The sequence below is a fragment of the Lissotriton vulgaris genome, chromosome 1_1 (assembly GCF_964263255.1).
Source record: "Lissotriton vulgaris chromosome 1_1, aLisVul1.2, whole genome shotgun sequence".
NCBI lineage: Eukaryota > Metazoa > Chordata > Amphibia > Caudata > Salamandridae > Lissotriton > Lissotriton vulgaris.
Genome location: NC_141685.1, coordinates 512,326,333 through 512,341,778, shown reverse-complemented (window position 1 = coordinate 512,341,778; position 15,446 = coordinate 512,326,333). Strand labels below are relative to the sequence as shown.

At 46.3% G+C, this 15,446-nt stretch overlaps 1 protein-coding gene across 1 annotated transcript in view; it reads right to left on the bottom strand.

Annotated features, from left to right (window-relative positions):
- The window catches only part of LOC147747417 (pancreatic alpha-amylase-like), a 46,429-nt gene that overhangs the window by 18,225 nt on the left and 12,758 nt on the right, over nt 1–15,446 (bottom strand). The gene's annotated exons all lie outside the window — the stretch shown is intronic.

The following is a 15,446-nucleotide window of genomic DNA, read 5'->3' as shown; positions in this document are numbered from 1 at the left end:
GTATGTTTTGTATTGCGGCTGGTGCTGCGAGCTGCAGCACAAGCCTCAATAGAAAACATACACTTTTAAAACATCCATGCCCTGTGTGGCAGGCACAATGTGGTGCCTGCCTCACAGGGCATAAATGTTTGAGGGGGCCATAGGTGCCCCCAGGCCTCATAGTGGGCGCTGCACGGGGATGGGGGGCCCGCTGAAGGCCACCAAAGTCACTTTCCAGCAGTCTTTCCATGTCGGAAAAATCACTATGAAAATGCTGGTGGAAACGGACATTATAATCCTGAAGGTGGTGCCTGACCAGGCACCGCCGCCATTTGGAGATTATCTGTCTGACCGAATGTTAGTGAGCATTTTAAACTTGCAGTTCGTTTTGTAAAGAGGTCAAGCAATGCATAACAAGTTTGTCACAATCTGTGTTAGGATACAAACCACACCCCCTTGAAAGGAACCAGCACATTGGTGCAATGATGAACTTAAGATGGCCAAGAAAAAATGTAAAAGGCTTGAGCGAGTATGGAGGAAGGAGTATTGTAGTAGGGCCAAAGAAAACTATAAAAAGGAACTAAAACAGTACCATGCACTAATCAAGAAATCTAGAAGGACTTTTTACACAGAAAGAATTGAAAGGGCTAGCAACTCCTCCAAAGAAATGTTCACCATACTTAAGTCCATCAGAACACACGAAACTAGAGATGACTCAACCACCTCTTTTGAGAGCTGTAACAAGGTAGCAGAATTCTTTGTGAATGAAGGGGTCCATTAGGATGGCGGACAGATCGCCACTGCCATGCAGGCGGTGGCGATCCGTCCGCCATCCTTGCCCGTCCGCTACCTTTCTTCCCCCCGCCATATTACAATGGCCGGGGGGACCGTGGCGGAGGGGAAGGCAGTCCACCGCTTTTCTGCCATGGTCGCCCTGCGAACGCGGTGGAAAAGGCCTGATATGGTGGCAGTGTCTATCAGACACCGCCAGCCATATTAAGATGGCCTGGGAGGAATGCCTTTCCGTGGCGGCAATACCGCCACGAAAAGGCATACGGTTCCTGCTTTGGGGGGCCGTTGCGGGTCCCCAGGCTGAAGGGGGGTGGGGGGTGCACATGGGGGGTACCTACGACCCCTTCCTGGTAGAAGCACGACAAGGAATAGGCCTGACCTGCAAAAGCCAGACAAATTTTGTGGGGGTGTGGGGGCAGAGGGAGGGGGCGCTGGATGAATTCAAGATCCTGGAAACCGATTAACTTACTGCCATAGCGAAAGGGATCAAATCAGGCTCCCCTTTGGATCCTGCTTGACCGAAAATAATAATGGAGGGAGCTATTGCAATTATGCCATATATATCAGAGCTCATTTACGCTCCTTCCAAATTGGTGCTTTCCCAACATAAGGGATACAGGCCATCGTCAAGCCACTTAAAAAGAAACCATCATTAGATCAAACAATATTAGAAAATCTGCGCCCTCTCTCACCTTTGCCGTTTGTGGCAAAGATTGCTGAGAAGGTAACAAACAAACAGCTAGTAGACCATATAAATAGGAATGACTTTTTGCAACTGTCCCAATCAGGCTTTAGAAGGGCCCACTCCACAGAGTCAGCGCTACTTATGGCCTCTGAAACTCTGAGAAAACATGTAGACGATGGACAAATATCCGCACTGATCCTGCTGGATCTCAGTGCGGCGTTTGATACCGTCACCCACAAACTGCTCCTCCACAGGTTAGAGACGTGCGGCATCAGGCATAGTGCTCTGAGATGGTTGACCTCGTTCCTTTCTTCACTGAGCTTCCAAGTCGCACAACAAGCCTATTAATCTAAAAGTATTCCCCTGTCCCAGGCTGTTCTACAGGGCTCAGTTTTGAGCCCTACTCTATTCAACATTTATGTGGGACCACTGGCAGAGAGAGGGGTGAAACATAAGATGTTGATTGTCTCTTATGCAGACGACACGCAGCTTATTGTGTCGCTATCACAGAACAAGGACCAGGCAGCAATAGGTTTCTCTGAATGTTTAAAAGAGGTAGCAGATTGGATGTTGAATCACAGCCTCAAATTAAACAGCAATAAAACGGATGTACTGATTGTAGGAAGGATGCCATCCATATGGCCTACTGTGTGGTGGCCTGACTCACTCGGCCATATACCCCCCTCAAAAGTAGAAGTGAAAAAACCTTGGAGTCTGGTTCAACTCAGACATTTCAGAGCCAAATCCGGAAGGTAGTGGGAAAATGTTATGGGGCCACGAAAATTCTGCGGAAAGTCCTGGATCTCCTACCATCTAATGCCAGGAAAACCATTGAACATTCAGTAATAACCTCCCAATTAGACTATGGGAATGTACTATATCTTGGAACCACAAAAAAGGGTCTGTCTAAATTGCAGAGGGTACAGAATGCGGCGGCCCGTCTGGTACTCTGCCTTCTGAGAAGATCTAACACGAAGAAAGCCTTGACAGCTCTCCATTGGTATCCAGTAGAAAAGAGTAGTGTTTAAGGCAATGTGCCACTGCCACCTCATCCTACTAAAGAAAGGCCCAAGATATCTGCAACCTCTAATCTCCAAATACATACCATGGCGTAGCTTAAGATTGTTGGAAAAAGCTCTAGTGACTGTACCAAGAATTTTCAGAGCAATAACCTACCGATGGACCTAAGAATAGAGCCATGTGAAAGCAGATTTCGTAGGCAGCTAAAGATCTGGCTGTTTGTGCAACTGCTACAAGGATAAGTTTTGGTTTTGGTTAACGGCCATATGACGCAGCTCCTGCATTTAGAAGCTGAAACTCTGAGTCCTCTTTAAGCGCGGGGACACATCAGTGGTGTAACCATGCGCTCTACAAATGAATAAATAAAATACATTTTATGTATTGGTCAGTGGCCCCAGTTGTTGCCATTGCAATGTTAACAATTGATGTGCCACTGTAATGTTGGTGACCTGGAAAGCTGGCTGCTCAATGTATTTCCTCTCTTCTTAAAGATTAATACATTTGCTAGCTAGTCATATGCAGTACTTTCCTACTCATGCATACAAGTCCTTATGCCTTAAGTATGTTCATAATCACTGAATGCATTTCAACTATCATTATGTTTTTGTGCTGCAAGCTATTTCCATGACATGAACATGCAGGGCATGCAGGACCTCTCACATGCAGGACCTCTCACATACAGGCAAGCTGCTGGGTCAAATCGGGTGACTCAGGAAATTGGGGTTCAGCAAACACCTGCACTACCATCAGCCGCACCCCGCGTCCCTCTCCAGCTCTCCGGCTTCAATTGTAAAACATTGTGTACCATGTGCAACTAGCAAGATAGACAAACCCCCACGGGTGAGGACAGCAGCCACCAGTCCCATGAACAAGACATCTTCCAGTCACTGTACCATCCTCACACAATATATCACTACTTGTGTGTTCACAACCACCACCACATAATATGTATGGAAAAACTGAGATTTTTCAATGTTGAATAAACACCAAGCTGGGTGCATGTGAGTAGTCATGGAATGGGTTGCAGAGTTGAAGTGGCATTCACCGTTATGTAATCCATGTAGCGGTATGTCCACACAGTGTTAGCAAAGCCACACAAAGTCCAAACAAGACTTAAAAATATAGATTTTTATAACATATTGCTGTAGGAAAAAAAGGGCATATGTTTTGGGGCTACTATGAAAATGTAAACTGCCTTTGGGGATGGTAGAGATAACAACTAAGATCAGGAAGAAATAGACAACTTGGAAGGGGAGGGCAACAGGGAAAGTGCCCAATGAATAAAAATGAAGGACCGCAAGGAAAATACCCCAAAACATTATCTAAAAAAAGTCCAACTGTCAGAAAGTAATTTGGAAAATCCACTTTAGAGTCCTAAAACTCCAACATGAATCAAAGCTCAGTGCCCCAATTCAGATACTATCTCATCATTGATTTTTTTGGTCGAGGGTAAAAGTTACTAGCTTGTGTGTTGTAGCGAAAGTGACTGAAGCCTGTTTGTTCTGTAGTAATACTGGAGTATATTTTAGTGTAAGTTTGGTGAATGGCAACTGACGTCTCTGTGGATGTGTTTCAGTATGTGCATGTCCTTCTTTTTACTCCAACTGAATGGAATGAAATGAAATAGGATTTATAAAGCGCATGGCTGCCCGTGAGCGTCCCAGCGCTGGAGTACAGAGGACAACTAAGGATAACTGAGGGAAGTACAGAGGGCGACTTAAGAATAGCTGAGGGAAGCACAGGCTTTTAAGCGTCCTGTGGGAACAGGAATGTTTTCAAGAGCTTTCGAAATTTCAAGTAGCTTGGTTCAGTTCAAAGCCTTATTGGAAGGTAATTCCAAAGGGTCGCAGCATTAACCGAAAAGCGGCGCCCACCAGTCCGGGCCTTCCTGACTCTTTGTACTGTGGCCAGATTACCATGAGCAGACCGCAGAGTCCTGGCAGCCTTGTAGGGGTGGACCATATTTCCAAGGATAGGGGGCCCCTTACCCTGAAAGGATTTATGGGCAATGCACAAGGATTTAAATGTAATCCTTTCCCAGATTGGCAGCCAGTGGAGGGCTCTGAGGGCGGGTCTGGCCGAAGATCTTCGGGAAGTACCTGTAAGCAGCCTGGTCGCCGAATTCTGGACGCGCTGAAGGATGTTAATAGTTGATTCTGGGGCAGCCAAAAAAAGGGCATTGCTATAGTCCAATCTGGATAAGATCTTGAATAAGCAACTTCCTGGATTGTGCCGGTAATAAGGGGATGATCTTACGGGCTGAGCGCAATAGGCCCACACAAGTGCCGGTAGTCTTTTTTGCTTGTGTCCTGAAGAAGAGATCCTGCTCAAGCCACACCCCTAAGCTTTTGAGTTCATTCTTCGAGGCAGGGAGGTCCCCCAGGCACAAGGGCCAGATGGAATTAAGAAGAGATGCTGTTTGATGGCCCGAAGGATAAGTTCTGTCTTTGTGCCGTTCAGTTTAAGCCGAGAGCTACATATCCATGTGTGGATTTCAGAGAGGCAGCCGTGTAAGTTTTCTGTACTACCCTTCTCTAGGGAAAGCGAGACGACGAGCTGAGTGTCGACAGCGTACGTAATAACTTTAATCCCAAAGGGAGTAACCACATCCTCCAGGGGGGCCATATAAACGTGAAACAAAGTAGGGCTCAGTGATGAGCCCTGAGGAACCCCACACTGGAGGGGGATTGGCTTGGAACGCACGCTTCCTTCCCAGACTTGGAAGGTTCTATTCCTCAAAAAGGATGTGAGCCACGACAGGGCTGTGCCCGTTACCCCTAAGTTAGAGAGACGATGGACTAAGATCTTATGGTCCACCGTGTCAAAGGCTTCACTTAGATCCAGGAGGATCAGCGCCGCTGATCCTCCCGAATCCAAGATGTACCTTGCCTCCTCGACCACCGCTATCAATGGGGTCTCAGTGCCCTGCCCTGGACGAAACCAGTTTGAGAGCTGCGAAGCAACCTATTGGTTTCCAAGAAAGCGGAGAGTTGCTGATTTGCAATCTTCTCTGCAATTTTGCTGAGACCTGGTAGCAGTGAAATTGGTCAGAAGTTGGCTAACTCCAGAGGATCAAGTTCTGTTTTTTTTTAATAGCGCCTTTACTATTGCCTGCTTCCTACCAGGGGGGGACAACCCCTTGGGCAAATGAGGCGTTAATAAGGTCCGTAGCCAAGGGAGAGATAGTAGGTCCCACGTGTTGAATATACATGGGTGCCGGGTAAGTATGAGCGGAAAATCCGTTCCGCTCGCGGATTTTGCGAATTTTCGGTAAATTCGCGATCCGCGAACTCCCGCAAATTTACCGAGAATTCGCAAATCCGCGAGCGGCGGATTTTTCCGGGGGCAAAAGTTGAAGACTGGCCTGTTGTAACTATTTTACGATGGTGCCGGCAAGCTGCCAGCGCCATCCTAAAATAGTTACTAAGTTAGCTTCAACAGGAAGCTCTAATAGATAAAATAAAGCAGGTGCTCGATTTTATCTATTAGAGCTTCCTGTTGAAGCTAATTTAGTAAGTATTTTAGGATGGCGCTGGCAGCTTGCCGGCGCCATCCTAAAATATTTACTATGCCCTTCCTGTGACTCATTCATCAGCCCAAAAACAATCATGAGCGTCGTCGAGTCATGTGTGCCTTCGTCACAAATCTACCGTGGAAAATCAGCTGTGATGCTGGATAGAGGCTTTTGCATCCGTGACTTTCACGAGCGCAATACCCGTGCTGTTTCTGTGACCAGGAGCTTATTTCTCTTCATCTGCTGAACTGTCTTTCTCTGACCTTTTATACACACTAGAAGCACGTGTGAACTCGCATGGTAGCCCTGCCCGTTTGGCCCCGCCCACACACTCGCGGTTTGCACCGTCTTCCCGCCATTCACCCACTATGATGGACAGCTCACTCAAGGGACCCCTGCGCCCTTCGGGGCGATTGCATAGTAACACACACATGGTCGCTCGAACTAGTTGATGCTCAAATTCAGTGACTCATTCATTAGCCCAAAAACAATCGTGAGCGTCGTCAAGGCTGGACAGGTGTGCCTTCTTCTCAAATCTACCGTGGAAAATCAGCTGTGATGCTGGATAGGCTTTGCATCCTTGACTTTCACGAGCGCAATACCCGTGCTGTTCCTGTGACCAGGAGCTTCTTTCTCTTCATCTGCTGAACTGATCTTTCTCTGACCGTTTATTCACACAAGAGGCACATACTGGGCACATTGTGTTCGCACGGGTTTCTGCAAGTTCGCACGCGTTTTGTACAATTTCGCAATTTGCGAAATTGTACAAAACCCTCGCGAACTTGCAGAAACCCGTGCGAACATAAAAAATTTAAAAATCCTCAAATTCGCGGATTTTGCGGATTGTGAGTTCGCAAATCCGCAAAATTCGTGAACGCGAGATTTGCAAAATTCGCCCATGCTTAGTGCCGGGTCATTAGGGGATCCACTCTTCATGGGTATCAGAGCAGTTTGGAATTCTTCCCTAGATATCTGGGCGAAAGAGTTCAGGGAAGGGCCAGGGATTGAAGTAGTAAAGTCCGCAGGAGTATATGTATGGACACTTTGTGGCAGAGATTGTAAGATATTTAATATTTTATTCTAAAAAAAAAGCTGCTAATTTTTTTCTTTTGCTCTCCCTTTATAGGTTGAGCCTGAGCCAGCGCGCAAGCGCCGCTCTGGCGCTCTGTTGTAGGTAGAGTAGGGAGAAGAAGCCCCGCCCATATTTTTCATTTGCTTGTGTCTTTGTCCGTCGTAAATGCGGTTGTGTGATTCCTTAATAGACTTGTTAGCACGACCATGTCGTTATTTGTATCCTCCCATTGCTACTGGCCCCTTTACTTGGTTGTTACACAGTATGTGTACTCTTTTTTTCTTTATTGGACTTCTCCTACAATAGTTACGATGACGTGCTTCGCTTACATTCAGTGCGCCATGCCCGCTTTCACTTTCGAAGCAGGGACAATGGTGGCCGTTTGTTTGCAATACAATAGGTCTCGCATTTAAATGCAAGACCAATGGCATTGCAAATATTTATTTGTTAAAGGTCTTTAGCACAGAAAGGAAAGGAGTGTGAAGGCAGGAGGCTCCGAGTGAGGTACTCCGTCTCTCCGCTCCTCAGAGTGCTGGGGAAGCCGCAACACGGCGACATGGTGTCATTTGTTGGGCGCTGCATAGTTTCCAGGGTAGGAAGGGTGAGCGGAGATGACAGAGCATCGTCTTCGGGAAAAGCTTCCCAAATGGCAGAACAAAGCTTGACACAGAGCTTTAGGCAGGAACCTGAGGTGTGGAAACAAAAACCTCTCCGAAATAAGAGCTGTTCTGGGAGCTGGTGGGTGCCCCCTTCACACGGCACAGCCGGTCTCCGAGTAAAGGAGCCCTCGCTTCCATTGCATGTAGATTTCTGCCCCCGTTCGCATTTCAGGATTTTCTTTTTAATGCCCTTGGCATGTCACAATTAAAATTAACCTGTGACACCCCCGCCCCAACCCACCACACACTTTCACCCCACCCACACACTCAGAACGTAAAATTTTCAATTTCTGCCAGAAGTGATTTATATCACCTTTGGGGTCCTCAGAAGTTGGCAAAACTTTTGTTGTTGATCAGCTTCATTGTTTTGCAGAAATCTGTTTTACAGAAGGATTGTCAATGTCAATTCTATTGCAAATATAGAGAAAAAAAATCAGAGATGTAATCATTTTTATTTAATAAATAAATGGAACATACATACGTAAATAAACTCCACTCTGAGATACGATGGGAGTGTGTTGGGTTGTCGTAGTATGCTTAAACTAACAACTAGTGATTATTTTTCTTGCAGAGCACTTTGCTCGGATTGTTACCACCTGTCTTGACATTCGATGGACAGTTCCTACGTTTTTTGAAGAAAGTTATCATTCTTGTCAAGTACGATTGATTTTTAAAAAAAGAGTGCGCTGCATGTACATTAACCTCCAGCAGAAATTTCAATTAAGTCAGAAAAATATTTTTGTGTGTTCTGTCTTTGGCAGCTCAATTATATTTCTGGTGGGCCACAAATGCTCCTGTATTGAGTCTGTAAACACTATTTACTTTATTGAGTTTCTCTTACTTCAGGCTGGACATGTGCTACTTCAGCTGTAACCAGTTGTGTTTTTTTAAGCAGCACAGCCGCCCCCGTAACATGGGCACCTGCTTCCAATCACTTTAACATGGCATTGTCTTGTGTCTGTTTAAAACCCTCCCCCAAGTAAAATGGATTTAGAAATGATTAGGGATTTGTGATGTGAATTCCAGGTAGCACATAATCAGGTGCTAATGGGCTGAAGCTGACAACAGCACATCTGTATTACATGTCACTTTCCTAAAGCCACTTGAAGGGTTGTTTTCAAAAGCCTGTTTTATTAACAACAACACCACCAATACCTCCACCATCACCAATATCACCAATACCATCATCAATACCACCCACACCAATACCACCACCAACAATACCACCACCAACAATTCCATCACTAATACCACCACCACCAATACTGCCACCAGCAGCAGTACCACCACCAATACCACCACCAATACCATCACCATTACCACCAAGGCCACCACCCATATCACCACCACCAATACCACAACCAATACCACCACCATCACCAATACCACCACCATCCAATATCTCCATCACCACCAATACAACCAATACCACCACCACCACCACCACCAATACAACCACCGCCACTACCACCACCACCCCCAATACCACCACAAATACCACTACCAACACCACAACCCCAATACCACCACCAAAACCAATACATCCACCAATACCACCACCACCAATACCATTATCACTTCCGATACCACCTCCACCAATACCTCCTCCAACACCAATACCGCCAACACCAATACCACCACCACCACCACCAATACCCCACCACCAATACCCCACCAGCAATACCAGTACCACCACTACCCCACCACCAATACCAGCACCACCACTACCAATACCAACACCGCCACCAATACCAATACCACCACCAATACCACCACCACAACCAATACCTCCACCACTACTAATACCCCACCATCAATACCACCACCACCAATACCACCAATACTACCACCAATACCACTACCACCACCACCATCAATCCCACCAATACTAATACCACTACCACCAATTCCACCACCACCAATACCACCACCACCAATACCACCACCAATACCAATACCACCACCAATACCAATACCACCACCTCAGCGCCTATTGCTCACTAGTAATAGCAGGGGCATTTTACGAGCCAAGAGCTGCAGCTGAGACCATTCCTCCCTCCCTCCCTGCCTGCCATAAAGCACAGCCCACCCTGCACCAGGAGGTGAAGCCATGGCCCTACTACAGCTGGAGTGTTTTTTATTAGGCCAAAGATAACAATGGCATTACGCAATGCCACACTGCACAATCAAATCACAGAGAGGGCAGGAAATAGCCCCCTCCCGCTCTTCCTCCTGAGCCACGACAGTGTAATCACAGAGCGAAAGGTGTTGGAGCACTTTGTTAGTGTGTATAGCTTAGATCATATGTGACTCTCCCTCCACACTTTGTGTCTGTGTAATTTACAACACTTAAACATCTTCTTCACTGCACTATTTATCACTACATTGAAGACGTCGCAGTCCGTTTTCTTCCTCTGATATTTACAATTTAAACGCAGTCGAGAAGGCCCTTTATTGCATTGCAATAGGTCGCACATTTGCGAGACTTTAAGCTTATTAGTATTGTAAATGAGAAAGCATTTTAATTAGGTTTTAAAACCCAAAACATAAATAAAAGGCATTGTTATTTACAATGCCTATAGCTCAAACTTGCGTGAATGCGAGACCTATTGCACTGCAAATGCTTGTTCTAGCTAGTCCCCATTTTTCTGTAATTCTTCCTTGGCATTCACATATTGACATCAAAAAAGCAGATCTGCTTTCCCGTGGTTTAGAACTCCAGGTTTAAAAAATAGGACAGGCGTAGGTGGGACTCTAATATAATATTTGTGTGACATGCATTTGTGAGTAGTGAGGTTGTTCTACATGTGTTCTTTAAGTACTAAGTGTGCATCGGTGAATAGCCCTTGTATGCTTTAATTGCTGTTGAGAAATCACTCCTACATCTAGTCTTCTAACACCCGTTGTTCTTCTCTACACTACGTAAATTGATAATAAATAATCAAGACAAACTAGAAATTCAGGGACAACAGGTGACCAACGTATCATGCCCCCTAAAGGAAAGAATGGCTTAGGATGGAGGTTCACTCAAAGCTGAATTCACCCCACAAAAAGGCAAGTACTTTAAATGTGTCACACATAACGTAATGATTGAAGGTGTGCTCTGTGGTTAAAATGATATGCTCAGTTTCAATATCACCTTAACTGGATTTAATGTCAAGCTGACTAAGTACAGCAACACGTCAATTTAGTGGAATGTTTTGGTACAGAACAGATAACAAAAATGGACCTCTTTGATGAAGCTCAAACCTAAATGACATGCATGATATTTACAAAAAGTCACTAGGATAACGTGCTTATTTCACAACAGCACAGAGCAGTAGAAAAAAATCAAGGGAGGCCTGTCAGTTTCCTAATTCTGAGAATAATGGTTATTGTAAATAGAAAAGAGGTCTGGTAAATTCCTTCTTGTTGTACTAGGTGCTAGATCTAGCAACTAGACAGTCTGTTTGAGAATGATTCGAGTGGTACACTACATCCTGTCACATCAATAAACTGCTTTATCTATGTTACTACTGCAGTACCTTCATTAACCCGTTCCGTGCTTGCGTTGGCCTCCAGCCGTTGTGAGCAATACCTCGCTGGTGCTGCGAATGTCCGTTGGCCGACGCAGCCCCGCCCACTCATTAATTCTCCCGCACTACTGGAGAATTTGTGCTGCGGTTAAGGGGTTAAGATGAAGGGGGCAGAGGGATTGGGTGCCCTTTGCTAACACCAATGGATCGACACAAATGCACCAATGATTCTAGAATAAGGAACACTAGGTGCAAGTCACAGTACTAGAACCACAACATGAAAGTAAAAAAAAATCTTTTTTAATGTAGTCTCAACCTGCAAATGCACATCGACACCATGGGACCAAATCACAAATTAATTTACACTTTTCAGTAATGTACACTTTTGAGTAAGTTTACTGCTTTTGGCTACTAAAAAAATCCATGTGTAAGCTGCTATAAAAAAAAGTTGTAAGTACAGCATCAGACATGGCCAAACACTAATACTGCAAAACCCTTCCGTATAAAATAATGGAGGTAGGGAATCCAAATAAAACCTTATAGGAAATAATATTAAACAAATGTAACAAAAAATCATGATGTAAATTGCAATGAATTCTATATTTTTTCTTTAGAAAAATATTTTTTTAATTAAACTTCCGAAAAATATGTTTAATTCAATATAATTCCATTATTTAAAGATTTATCTAAAAATTCATTTAATAGTATTGTGCCAGTTTTATTGCGTCTACATTTATTAATACTTATATGAAATGAATTTACATAACTATTTTTTATTTATTTGAGCTAAATCAAGTTTTTTATTTTTCCCCTATACTTTACCAGTTTGGACCTGCCGCGTGATGGAGGAGTCTCCCTATGCTAAAGCATAGGGAAATACAATTTCCCTATATAATAGCCTTGGGTGCCAACCCTCCAAATCGAGAATTCGTCACCTGCTTGCAAGGAATTTTGCCAAGTGTTCTTCATTTGACATTGTGCGATCACATTCAGCACTTGATGACCCGACTGTCATGCTAAGATGCTATGGAGGATCAGTCTGCAATATTGAATGTTTTTCAAAGTAATTTCACTTCTATGGTGGGAAGGGGAATGTTAGAAATTGGGTTGTTGGTTGACTGGGCTGTGAGCCCTGCTCAAGCAGCAACCACAATCTTAGTCACGCTAAGGAGCAAGCAAAGCCCAAATTAACCTGTGCTCACAGAGCAGTCAGGCTTAACTTAGAGGTAATGTGTAAAGTATTTGTGCAACACTTTAAACAGCAAAACAGTGAAAACACAAAAAGATTCCACGCCAGGTTCGAATAATAGATCTGAATTTAATAAATAAAAAGATAAAAATGACAAAAATCCAATTAGTAGAACCGGAGATATTAAATTTTAAAGTTTGTAGTGAAGAGAGGCACTGAGGAAACGGTGAGAGGCCCTGCTGCGTCGACGTCTAGGATCCCATAGATGGGGCTTGCTATATGATGCCCGGTGTCAGGGATGCAGTGTGCAGTCGAGGTGATGCCCCACTTCTGATGAGCTGTGAAACTGTGATGCAGTTTTGGCGTTGTGGTTGAGGCTGCCATTGACGAGAGATGCGAGTATTCGTACCAGGGAAAGCATTGTGCAGTGGCTGCTCCGAAGGTGATGCGCAGGTTCCTAAATGCAGGTTGCGGTGGTAATGAGTCTTTTGCGATGGGTCCAATCCATGTAGGAGTGGTGATGCCTCAGTTCTGCTCTGCGATGTGCCACTCAGCCAAAAAGATGCATTGATCCTACTCGGAAATGCATTGCTCAGCAGAGAAGATATATCGGTTCTGCTGGTAGGCACCTTAGGCCCACATCGAAGGGTTCCAGACTGGGGTGACACCATTTAGAAGGGTAGACTTACAGATGGCATAGTCCAGGTACAGGAGGCTGGATACCTGTTACATCCCTGAGGCTTCAGATTAGGTGGTTCATCAACTAACCTTTGGAGTCACGCTGGGTTCTGGGTTCAAGTGATGCAGGTCCAGTCTTTCTCACCCAGGCAAGAGGGCAGCAAACAAAATATTAGCACAGCAAAGTAGGAGTCCAGCAGATTGGCAGTCCTCCAGCAACACAGCATTCCTCCTTCCTAGATGTTTATCCACAGGTCCAGAAGTGTACTGAGGTGGTGGTGTCCTTTAATACACAGTTCTGCCTTTGAAGGGGGAGATGCTTCTAGAGGCATGCCTTTGAAATGTACAGATGAACTGCCTTTCCTGCCCTGACTCAGGGCAGGTATGCAGCCCTTTGTGTGGGGACATGAAACAGCCTAACCAGTTGTAAGTGAGGCCAGGATCAGCACCTACCTCCCATTTGCCAGGTTGAAATGGCAGTTTAAAACTGCACACACAGGCTCTGCAATGGCAGGCAGGCCTGAGCTATATTTAGAGGGAAACTTAGGTGTGTGTCACATTCAGTGCTGCAGGCCCACTAGTAGTATTGAAATTGTAGGCTCTGAGCACATGTAGGGCACTTTATTAGGTACCTATAATTAAATTAAATATACAATTGGGTAGGAGCCAATATTACTGTGTTTAGAGGAGTGAGCACATGCACTTTAGCACCGGTTAGTAGTGGTGAAGTGCTCAGAGCCCTAAGGCAAGCAAAAAAAAAAATTCCGCGAAGCATCAATCTGAGTACTTGTAAAAGCATGTTACTTACCCGTGAGGATCTCAAGGCGCTGAGGGGAGGGGATGCCGCTACTGCTCGAAGAGCCAGGTCTTGAGGAGTCTTCTAAAGGCGAGTAGGTCTTGGGTCTGCCGTTGGTGGGTAGGGAGGGTGTTCCAGGTCTTGGCGTCGAGGTAGGAGAAGGATCTGCCGCTGGAGATTGTTCATTGGATACGGGGGACAGTGGCGAGGGCTAGGCTGGCGGAGCGGAGCTGGCGGGTGGGGGTGTAGAAGCGGAGTCTGCTGTTCAGGTAGGCTGGTCCGGCGTTGTGGAGTGCTTTGTGTGCCTGGGTGAGGAGCTTGAAGGTGATCCTCTTGTCGACGGGGAGCCAGTGTAGGTCTCAGGTGGGGGGTGATGTGGCTGCGGCGGGGGACGTTGACGATCAGTCGGGCGGAGGCGTTTTGGATGCGTTGTAGTCGTCGTAGGTGTTTGGCTGGGATTCCTGCGTACAGTGCATTGCCTTAGTCCTGTGTGCTGCTGCTGAGGGCCTGTGTCACAGTTTTTCTTGTTTCGGTTGGGATCCACTTGTAGATCCTGCGGAGCATGCGGAGGGTGTTGTAGCAGGAGGAGGAGATGGTGTTGACCTGTTTAGACATGGAGAGGGAGGAGTCGAGGATGAATCCCAGGTTGCGTGCATGGTCGGTGTGTGTCGTGCTGTTCCCAGTGTGGTCGGCCACCATGAGTCGTCCCAGGCTGAGGGGGTGGGTCCGAAGATGAGTACCTCCGTCTTGTGAGAGTTCAGCTTCAGGCGGCTATTCCTCATCCGGTCGGCGACGGCCTTCATTCCCTCATGGAGGTTGGTTTTGGTGGTGTGCGGGTCCTTGTTGAGGGAGAGGATGAGCTGGGTGTCGTCAGCGTAGGAGATGATATTGAGGTTGTGTTGGTGGGCCACTTATGCGAGGGGGGCCATGTAGACATTGAACAGCGTCGGGCTGAGGGATGAGCCCTGGGGGATGCCGCAGATGTCGGTGGCCTCGGATCAGATGGGCGGGAGGCGGACGCTCTGGGTTCAGCCCGAGAGGAAGGACATGGTCCAGTCAAGGGCCTTCTCTTGGATTCCAGCTTCTAGGAGGCGTGTCTTTGGAGTGCGATGGCAGTCAGTGTCGAAGGCGGCTAACAGGTCCAGGAGAAGGAGGGCTGATGTTTTGCCGTTGTCTAGTTGGCGCCTGACGTCGTCTGTGGCGGCGATGAGGGCTGTCTCTGTGCTGTGGTTTCGTCTGAACCCGCACTGGGACGGATCCAAGATGTTGTCTTCCAGGTGGCGGGCCAGTTGTATGTTGACGATTTTCTTGATGACCTTCACTGGGAACGGGAGCAGGGAGATGGGCCGGAAGTTCTTGCAGACCTTGGGGTCTGCCTTGGGCTTCTTGAGGAGGGCGTTGATTTTGGTGTGTTTCCAGCTTTCCAGGAATGTTGCTGTTTCGAAGGAGATGTTGATGACCTTGCGTAGTTGGGGTGCGATGGCAGCATCTGCTTTGTGAATACGTGGTGTGGGCACGAGTCTGATGTAGATCCGGAGTGGATGGAG